This window comes from Orbicella franksi, chromosome 8 (assembly GCF_964199315.1).
Source record: "Orbicella franksi chromosome 8, jaOrbFran1.1, whole genome shotgun sequence".
Classification (NCBI taxonomy): domain Eukaryota; kingdom Metazoa; phylum Cnidaria; class Anthozoa; order Scleractinia; family Merulinidae; genus Orbicella; species Orbicella franksi.
The window spans coordinates 13,834,827-13,844,645 of NC_138152.1; the positions used below are offsets into that span (position 1 = coordinate 13,834,827).

Below are 9,819 nucleotides of genomic sequence, written 5' to 3' on the forward strand. Positions count from 1 at the left end.
TTGCTGGACCCTTGGTGGAATTGAAAATAAATCAATTACACTAAACAAGTCAATAAGTTTGCCAGCCTTTACTGCGCCAGCCATCAACAAGAAACAAGTCTTCCATTTCCTGCTCAACACCTACACACCACGGCTGTCTAGGAAACCCAAGCAACGAATGGAGAACAGCAAATACTGGTGAATAGTCACAGTTTAATTAATAGCACTCAAATAAGCCTCCGTCAGCAATCCGAAGTAGCAGTGATTCGTGAGTGGTTAGCTCTCAAGGTTATATTAATAGCACTCAGGTAAGCCTTAATAGCACAAGTGTAAATAAGAATAAATAGTAAAAATAAATATGTGATATAGTGTTCGTCTCATAATAAAGGTATTGGAAAAATTTTCCAATCTGTTTACCAGCCACTTATTTGCAGCTGTACTTATAAAAATCTAACGTAGTTGCTCTCTGTCTAACCATCTTCTATTTCATCGTAGGAAACTATACTAATAGACCATTTTACAGTTTTATGAAATGTAACCAGGCCTCCTGCAAGAAAGCGAGTTTAATGGCTGACTATCAGAAACTGGTTGGCATGGTGATAGGGTAGTTATCATTTGAAAAGTACCACGTTTGCATCACAACAAAGCCAACTCAAGCCTTGCTTCTGCTTAAAGGCATGATCACTATGCATGGAACTGTAAAATGGGTTACTGTTTGAAAAACTTACTTGTGTCTAACAAAAAAATCATACTATTAATAACATTTTTTAACAATAATTTAGTCTACATATATTTGCATAGAGCAGTTTTCATTTGAGTGTTGAAAAGTAATTGGTTTTCCATAACTACGCCACACCATTGCCTTAAAAAAACCGGCAGCATCTTTTCATCCAATCAGAAGTAAAACCAAACTATCGTGACTCACTCATGCATGTTTTCCAGCGGTTCTGGTCTGCTACATGTAACTACTTCGAGTTTTGATTGGTTCACTGGATTGTCTGTGTCCTTTACGATTGATAAGTCAGAGTACTTTAGTTTTGGTTTTGCTCAATCAAAAACTGCTCTATCAGCTTAGTACCTCCTCACTGTCATACAAAGCTATAAGTTGAAATTAATACAATGTTTGGATCTGATGCCAGATGTGAGCCTTCGAAGGACTGAACAAGGCCCTGTAATTTAAAATAATTCCAAAATACCAATCATCAACAAGTCACAAAACCAACCCTCAAATGCATTGCTACTTAAAATATTTAGAAGCATTTAGACCAGGAAGACTTTCACAGGTGTATTGAAACATGTTCAATGCCTGGCTTAAGATAAGCTTGTCGGTCATAGCTTATAATGCTAAGAGACTGGATTCCGTATCACAGCAAGTATTTCATCCAGGAAGTTCTACAAACAGATACAATTATGTGAGAAATGTAAGAAAAGAGTAAAATGTCAATGAGGTCTTTAATAATGTTGATTAAAAGGATCAAATAAGGGGTTCATTTTTCCACTACATTTTTTATTTGACAATGATGACTCTAGGTCCTGGAAACATCACGTTGCTTTACTTTCATGATTTTTTTTTTGCTTAAATATTTTTCAAGTTATTTGAAAAAAACAGTGGGGCACTAGTCTACAGAGTCATCAAGCAAAGACCATCTCAAGTATGTGTGTTCATTTGAACTGATGTTATTGTCAAGTGATGTAGCTGTAGTGCATTAATGAATGTTATACACTAGTAGGATAAACAGATATTGAATAAATGGAAAACAGTCTCTCTATTCATGAATCAGTGCCACTAATTAGTGTGAAACTGGTCATTTTAATTTGTGCACAATAAACAAATGCAAGCTCACCTTGCTTCGATAGATAACATGGAATGCCTTCTTGCCAACTGCTGTCCCTGTTTTCTGTCAACTTTGTGGCCTTCCTAAAATTGTAAGACACAAATCTCAACTGAGGCTTCATCTCTCGACAAATATGCTCACTATAAATCAGCCTTATACATGGAGCCTTGATGAAGTAAACGAAAAGCTATTCTTCACCAAATGTGTAGAGTTTGAACTCTGATCTTTAGATACACTCAGGCTCTATGTGCAAGCATGCAGGGTGCAAGTTGTAACTGAAAATAACAAAAACGTTGACCCATAGCCGGCAGGAGTGGCCTTTGACAGTTCATAGATGGAAACAGACCTATCGCTGAATAATTTTGTCATCATACATGTAAAATGCTGATTACCTCTGTTAATCTGGAAAAATTCTAATAAAATCTAAATCTCTATGTGTGACAAATTTTCATCATGGTCTCTGCAGCCAACTCTCAAGATATTTTTCAGCGTGCCCAATAAAATGCAAAGTAATGAGTTTGCAAATTTGCAAATACTGCACTTCATACAAACTGCAGACGATTGATGAACCAATCAGATCATTGTCCACAAGGATTGGATGCTAACCCATCACAGGCTCAGCCATGTGCTAACTACCCACTTTTCTAACAGAGGTGGAGGGAGGCATTGTGAGGGTTAAGTGTCTTGCCCTTCCCAAGAACAAAACACATTGAGCTCTGCCAGGGCTTAAAGCAATGTCAGACTGCTTGGTCCAAAGTACTGGTGGCCAACCATTAAGCTAGTGCTGTGTCTACCATCTCAAACCCACACCTCTCACTACACAAAGGAATACAGCAATTTCAAGTAAACCACAGATGATTAATGAACCAATCAGGTCACTTTCCACAAGGATTGGACGCTAATCTATCACAGGCTCAGCAATGTGCTAACTACCCACTTATAATATATTGAGGTGAAGAGAGGCACTGTGCGATTTAAGTGTCTTGCCTTGCCCAAGAACACAACACACTGAACTTGGCCGAGGCTTGAACCCATATCAGCAGCTTGGTCCAGAGTTCAGTAACACAACCATTACACCAGTGCCATGTCTCCCATCTAAGACCCGCACCTCTCAATATGCAAGGAAATACAGCAATTACCAGACCACCATTCTGAATAGGTTTACCTTATCTATTTTGTTGCCCACCAGCATTTTAATGATGTCTTTTTTGTTGAATACATTTCCACTTCATTTAGCCATTCTTCCAGTTTCTCAAATGTTTCTCTGCTACTTGTATCATACACTAAAGGGAAAAGAAACACGGAGGAATAATGTTACATCTTCAATTGAGCCTCGCATCAGGCATCTCTGGTTTCATTAGCATTCTTTCCCCTGAATGGGATGCTAGTCCATCTGAGGGTTACCCCCCCTCCCACCATTTATAACAGGGCTAAATCGAAAATGAACCAAGATACTTACAGTCCATGATCTGGGAAGTAAATTTTGGTTATGCTGGAAAGTAACTTTTACACTAAAGAAGTGTGTGAAAACATGTGTATAAAGAATAATCAAATGATAAAAATAACCATCCAACAATGATTTTCTGTCTTCAAAAGGGTGAGTTTACACCATTCTAACATTTACTGATCTGCCATACTGGAGTATCAAGAGAACTGCCAAGTAAGAATTTTTTTTATTAATTTATTAGAAAGTCAAAAATAAAGACTCCAAATAAATATCATGAAAAATATCAAATTTAGATACCTAGGATAACTCCTTGGGCACCTCTGTAGTAGCTTGGAGTTAATGTTCTGAACCGCTCCTGTCCTGGCGTGTCCTAAAAATACAACAACTGGAAGCAGTTAATACAATGTAGAAACTAAAGCAAATTAATATTTAATTAAAGAAAAAGAAAAGAAAAAGGTAACCATTTAAAGAAAAAAGTAACCATTTCAGTTTCAGACTTTGTAGTTCATTTTACATTAAATAACCATGTTTAAAATACATGCATACCTTGTTGAATTCCAAAAGTAATGAGGTTTTTTTTTAATGTACATGTACATGTGATACATGTATATAACACTCTTTGCTACACGTGTATTTTTGCAGTCATAGTTTTCAATTAATATTTACATGTAAATTGAAGAAAACTTTCTTTGCTTAATTTCTAAAGCATAGGAATACCATGTACCTGATGATATTCCAACTTATTCCTTGCACAATTTTCCCCCAAAATACCCTGTCGTTACAATCAAACAAGAAGGGAGTCAGAAGTCTGCAACTTGTCTGCCATCTTGGAAATTTCAGAATAAAAAGTAAATTTATAAATTTGTGAACTTGAATCCATCCAATTAATAGCTCTGGGCTTTTTTAAAGTATAGTTATCTTCTTGATTTTATAGGGCATCAGTAGGGGGTCAATGTTTTGCCGAAACCTGAATAATAGCATATTACTTCGACAACCAATTCTTTTAGAATTTTATCACTGATACAATGTCATAATTGGTCATGAATAATGACAATATTTCTTACCCAAATTGCTAGTTTTGCTTTGTTTCCATCAACAGTCAGTGTTTTTACTTTGAAGTCAACACCTATATATCACAAAAAATAATTTACTTGTTATTAACTACTCTTCTTCACAGCTGTCATTTGGGATCGTCAAACATTGAATGACTAGTTATTAACCCTGTAACCAGGTCTAATAATTTAGCAACCAGTTGACATGGAATAAAGATTGCACATTGATAAAAACTTATGATGATTAGCCTGAAACATGTAATACAATCTGCATTTTTAAAATGTGTGTTAAGTAATGATTGTCCTTTACAGTAGGTCACATGGTGGGCTTTAGATCTCTGCCAATGAAAAGGAACAAAAAAGAACATCAAATGACAATCTAATTTGGCATGTTATTTGACCATGACAGAAACCATAGAACAGATTGAGTTTCGAAGAAAATTTCAGGTTTCAAAGGTAATTCCTTGACTCACTGTTTCAACTTAAGGGACTTAATAATTAGATTGGGATAAAACAAGAAGAATAGAAACCTATTAGATCAGGGCACAGCATGATTATATTATGGTCACCGTGACTTAATAGTGTACAATTTTCAACACCTTTCATGTCATATAAGACGCATACCATGGAAAAGACTAAATTGAGTGTTCTAACTTTTTCAAGGCAACCTGGCTGAGAGAAAAGTGACCATGGAAAGAAGTGAATGCATCATGAATGTCAACACCTCAAACCCCTCTGGTGGAGTTTGTTTTGTACATGTATGTAGAAATGTCAACCTAAAAAAATCGAAATCTGGGAGACTGCCAGTTTTATCTTCTTGACCCTAAAAAGGCATGTTTAAAGTCAACAATGGCCGATTTAACCACAAAAATGTGTCAAACATCAATGAAAATCTCCCCCCCCCCCCAAAAAAGGGAATAAATCAACCAAAATAAGTGCGCAAGTAACATACTTTTAGTGCTTTCTTTGATGTCTGGGAGATTTGGTGATCTGTGTGGGAGACGGAGAGGTTTGGTCTGTATCCGTGTACTGTATCCGGGAGATTTCCGTAAAAACTGGGATGGTTAGCATACATGTAGAGGTGTATATCGGCACATTCAATCGCACCCAATCAAACTGTCAAACTCAATTGAAGTCAATCCATGGATTGAGTTTGATAGAGGACAAAATCAATCTCATACATTAATGATTAGACAATCAAACTCAATTGAACATTTCATTTCTGAACTCTTGAGTTTTGTAAAACTGTTCCTGAAAATCAAAAACAAGTGTTTTGAAGCTCAAGTTACTATGGCAGAACATGTGTTTTTTGTGTTTTGAGACCACACAACTTGATCTTGTTCAAGCAAATTTATTCACCAAACACAATTGAACACAATCCATTGGACTGTGTTCAATTGAGTTCAGTTGCAGAACTCAGTAAAACACAATCTAATGAATTGCTTTCAGTTGTGTTCAATTAGTTCCATTGAGTGGTATTAGTTTTGGAATCGAACTCACTCAAACTTTGGTGTTCGATTTTGTTGGATTGCCAAATTCAATCAAACTCAGTCCACTGGTTGAGTTTGATTGAGTTTGATTTCTCAATGTTCCATTGACCATACCCGGATGTGTATGCACAGTACATTGCTGCTCAGTAAAGGTCATTACATAGGTATAACATCCCGTCCTTTACAGGTACCAGAATGTACACTCACCTATGGTTGCTCCAATATCAGGGTCAAATGTGTCATCAGTGAATCTTAGTAGCAAGCTGTGTTTGCATGGAAACCGTTATAAAAATCAGTCGACTAATTCAATTGTAATATGTTAGTATAAACACATACAGTGTATTTTTCTATTACATTCGATAGTTAATTACTTAATGCAATAATTTAATTCTTATGTTTAAGTCATCATGATAACTCTATATAGTTTCTGCTGACTCAATAAAATTAAATGTAGATGTAGGTGTACATTGTAGATGGAGAAGTTAAAGTAGAAATTTGAAAGCAGATCCAAAATATCGCAAAAAAATTCTTCACATAAATTATGATTGTTCAAAGCTGCATCTATAAATCCATACCGCATTAATACAAAACGATACCTATTCATTTTTGTACATACGTTACATTCACATTCAGCTACATAAGAATTACTTGGTAACCTTAGAAAGGTTGGTGGCATAATAATTAGAAGCGACTTCACATCCACTATACGTAAGCTTACCTTGATTTTCCTACGCCACTTTCTCCGATGATCAAGATCTTTAGCGTGGTAAGAACATCGTTGTCCATGTTTCGAGTAAAAGCTGGATCTTTGCAGCAGCTTTTGAAATCCTCAACGGTTGATTTCTTGCTGAATTCGACCGAAATTTCAGCTAAATTTGTTCATTTCGTCATTGTTATTTTCCTCTAAGACCAGGAGGGAGAGGTGAACACGTCAGATTTGACTGACCCTGTGATCATGGCCATTATGACGTCACGGCGAAAGAAGCGCGCAAATGCTCAAAATTCTCGAAAATGGCGTCGTCGCCTCTCGCTGATACAACTTTTTGAGGCAGATTTCTCCAATCATTCGAGCTTCAAATGGTATTGTATTTGGATCTCAAGGAGTGATTATCATATTTCTTTCTTTAGAGGTAAGTAGATTTTAATTATAACCGAAAAATCTTGCAGAAAGTGTATTTAAAGTGTTACAGTCATCGCTCTCCGTTGGAAATATGTGGGGCAAGATTTTGACTATTCGCCCTGTAAAATTGCCCTTTTTACGTGATCGGTAACGTAAAGAAACGTGTAACTTGGTCACAGAATAGCTTATATGTATAGGAAAACATTGTATCTGAAGATGATTTTGAGGAATTAGCAGTAAAAATGATCAGTCCATTTGAGTATGAAATATCTGCGATCTCGTGCTTGGAATGTTCTTTCACAAAACTGAAACCTTTTCACATATTCTGGAATGGGCCTAGCAAACAAAAATATTATCCACAATGAAGGAAATGAGAACTTTTACAAACAAGAACTTAAGCGTAATTATTTAAATAAGACAAAGCCTGCCTACTGCACAACGGTGGTTAAAATGCAGACAGAGGATAGCATGCAGACTGCAGACTTTTTAAGAATATTGTATTCCCATTTCCTTTATATAGAGCTTGTGCTCCGTTTAGCCTGAAATATACGGCACAGGTTAGCCGGTGTATGGTTAGCTCGATCTCTTTATAAATGAAAATGGGAATGTGATATTCCTAAAAAGCCTGCAGTCTACATTTTACCCATGGTTTGCAGTCTAGTGTTGTAAGACTTTTCTCTTCTTCATAGGCCACTTTCGTGCTGCTTTGACCACAGGCTGGTAGTTTGGAGTATATTCAATTTCCCATAGGGAGCCTCAGCAGAGGAGAGAGTACAAGGCCCCATTTATATGGTCTCGGGTACGGAAGGGAACCCTATCAGACCCTTCTGAGGCAACTTTATTGAGTGTTTAATATATGACATGAAGTGGTCCTTCCAGGATTACTTAAGCCTTTTTTTATACTCCAATGCTCAGTTATCCTTCTTCCTTTGGCTTCCTTTCAGTCATTTGATCACTGTGGGGTTTTGTGAGTTAATTTTTATTTCTTCATACCACGAGTTGCCCCAGGTAGGCCAGTCATAGTATTTTGGCGAAAAAAAGTTATCATGTCTACCAGGATTACCTTGGTTATGTTGCTAAGGGTGGCTTGTGTTTCACTTTCTCAACAAAACAGTGAAAGTTAGCTCGTTTAGGGTCACTGGGGCGAGGGCTTTCTTGGTTACCTAAGATCAAATAAGGGGCCTCACTGTCGGCTGCAATTATGTATGCTTATATAGCAAAACTTGAGTACCAAACTCGGTCACCTTGAGTTCCTGTTGCTGAATCTTATTATGTTTACAAAATTGGCACTGTTGATCAACAATTAAGGTATTTGAAGTCTGATTTATTTTAATTCCTAAACAATATTGTAACTTTTCTTTAAGTAAGGATCCAAAAATGCTTTATGCAGAGTGATTGTTGTAGTTTGTTTGACATGCTTCAGAAAATTTTATTTTTCTTTTTTGTGCAGGTGAGGGTGCTGAAAAAAATTCTTTATGTGAAAATCTGAAGACCTCAGTTCAATACATGGATACTGGAAATGAGCTATTTAATGTTTTATAAATTATGATATTAGCTCCATGTAAATGACCGCATTGTATCTGCTTGGACGGGACTTAAAAGGTGGATGGGGGTTGGATCATTTAATTGTGAGAATTGCATTTTTTAATGGAAAATACACACTCGAGTTCTTGGTGCTGGATCTCATTAGGAAATTTGTCTTTTAGTCTAGATTTTCTGTTGAAAAGAGTTAGGGGCGATATGAAAACCAAAGAGGGAAGGGAGGTCATATAAACATTTACTGCAATTTTTGACTGGTGAATATTATGAGGAGTCTTATTATTTTGATCTTTTTAAACCTTAAGTTACCGTACCATCCTCCACTACCTTTGAAAGACCATTCAAGCAGGTCCCATTTCTGGCAGTACATGCAACCACCATGGAAAGCTATCTATTTATTGTCAATGTACTGTCAATTAAACATTTAAAACCCAATCCTTTGTTTTATTTGCTGGAAATGTACACATATCATTCTCTTGAAGCCAAAAATAAACTCATCAATGCAAAAAGCAACAGGGAACCTGGGATGGAAGGAGCTGGGGAGAAATCAGGCTTGACGTTCATGTTTACAAGTACAACCTCTCTGTGACACTCTTCTCGAGAATATTTCTTTGTAGTTCAGTTTAAGCTTAGTGCAAAATAATTGTTAGAGCTGTCTTTGTTCACATAAGATTTATGATGAAAATTAAAAGCATAAAGTATAAAGAAAAGAATTGATTATCATTTCAAACTTAGAAGTAGTAAAGCTATTACAGTTTGTCAAGATGGATACTATTAGAAAACAAGGGGTTTGGTTATAATAAGAGATCACCTGATATTGATCTTTCTAGCTTTGTCATAACCTTCTACTGAACTCTTTGTTTTGGCAAAAAGTCATTTTGGCTTAACAAGTTGCTCCTTGTTAAGTTAACTCTTATTGCTAATGACTTAGCGTAGGAAGTATCCCTGTTCATATATCCTTTCCTCTTTAATTCACTTGCTGCTTGGAACCAGATTCTGTATTTTTTAGGTCTTTCTATATGACATCCTACGCAGTTGTCTTTTACAGTCTATACAGTCTATACTGAGAAATGAAAAATAAATAGAACCCAAAGCACCAGTTTAGGATACCTCTCTTGTCAGAAGTTCAGAAGAAGAAACAGCTTTGCACTGCCATGCGGACGCCTGAGGAAACAGATCATGCTCCGATCTCATATTTCACGAATATTTTGACATGAAATGAAGCACCTTTCTGGGAAGAGGTCTGGTCCGTGTTATTCTGAATATCATCCGTTTCATCTAGGTCTCCTGTAGAGTGATTTTATATCATTTTACCATCTAAAATATCCACACGTCTGCTCGGAGCTGGTTGGCCTCG

General features: G+C 36.5%; 1 pseudogene across 1 annotated transcript; it reads right to left on the reverse strand.

Annotated features, from left to right (window-relative positions):
• Window positions 1-375: 375 nt before the first annotated feature.
• Window positions 376-6,707, reverse strand: LOC145494832 (ras-related protein Rab-18-like; annotated as a pseudogene). Its single transcript, XR_014050300.1, has 7 exons — window positions 6,522-6,707; window positions 6,011-6,066; window positions 4,326-4,387; window positions 3,559-3,631; window positions 2,980-3,097; window positions 1,824-1,897; window positions 376-1,148 (listed from the first exon to the last, which is right to left on the reverse strand). The product of XR_014050300.1 is annotated as a ras-related protein Rab-18-like (transcript).
• Window positions 6,708-9,819: the final 3,112 nt, after the last annotated feature.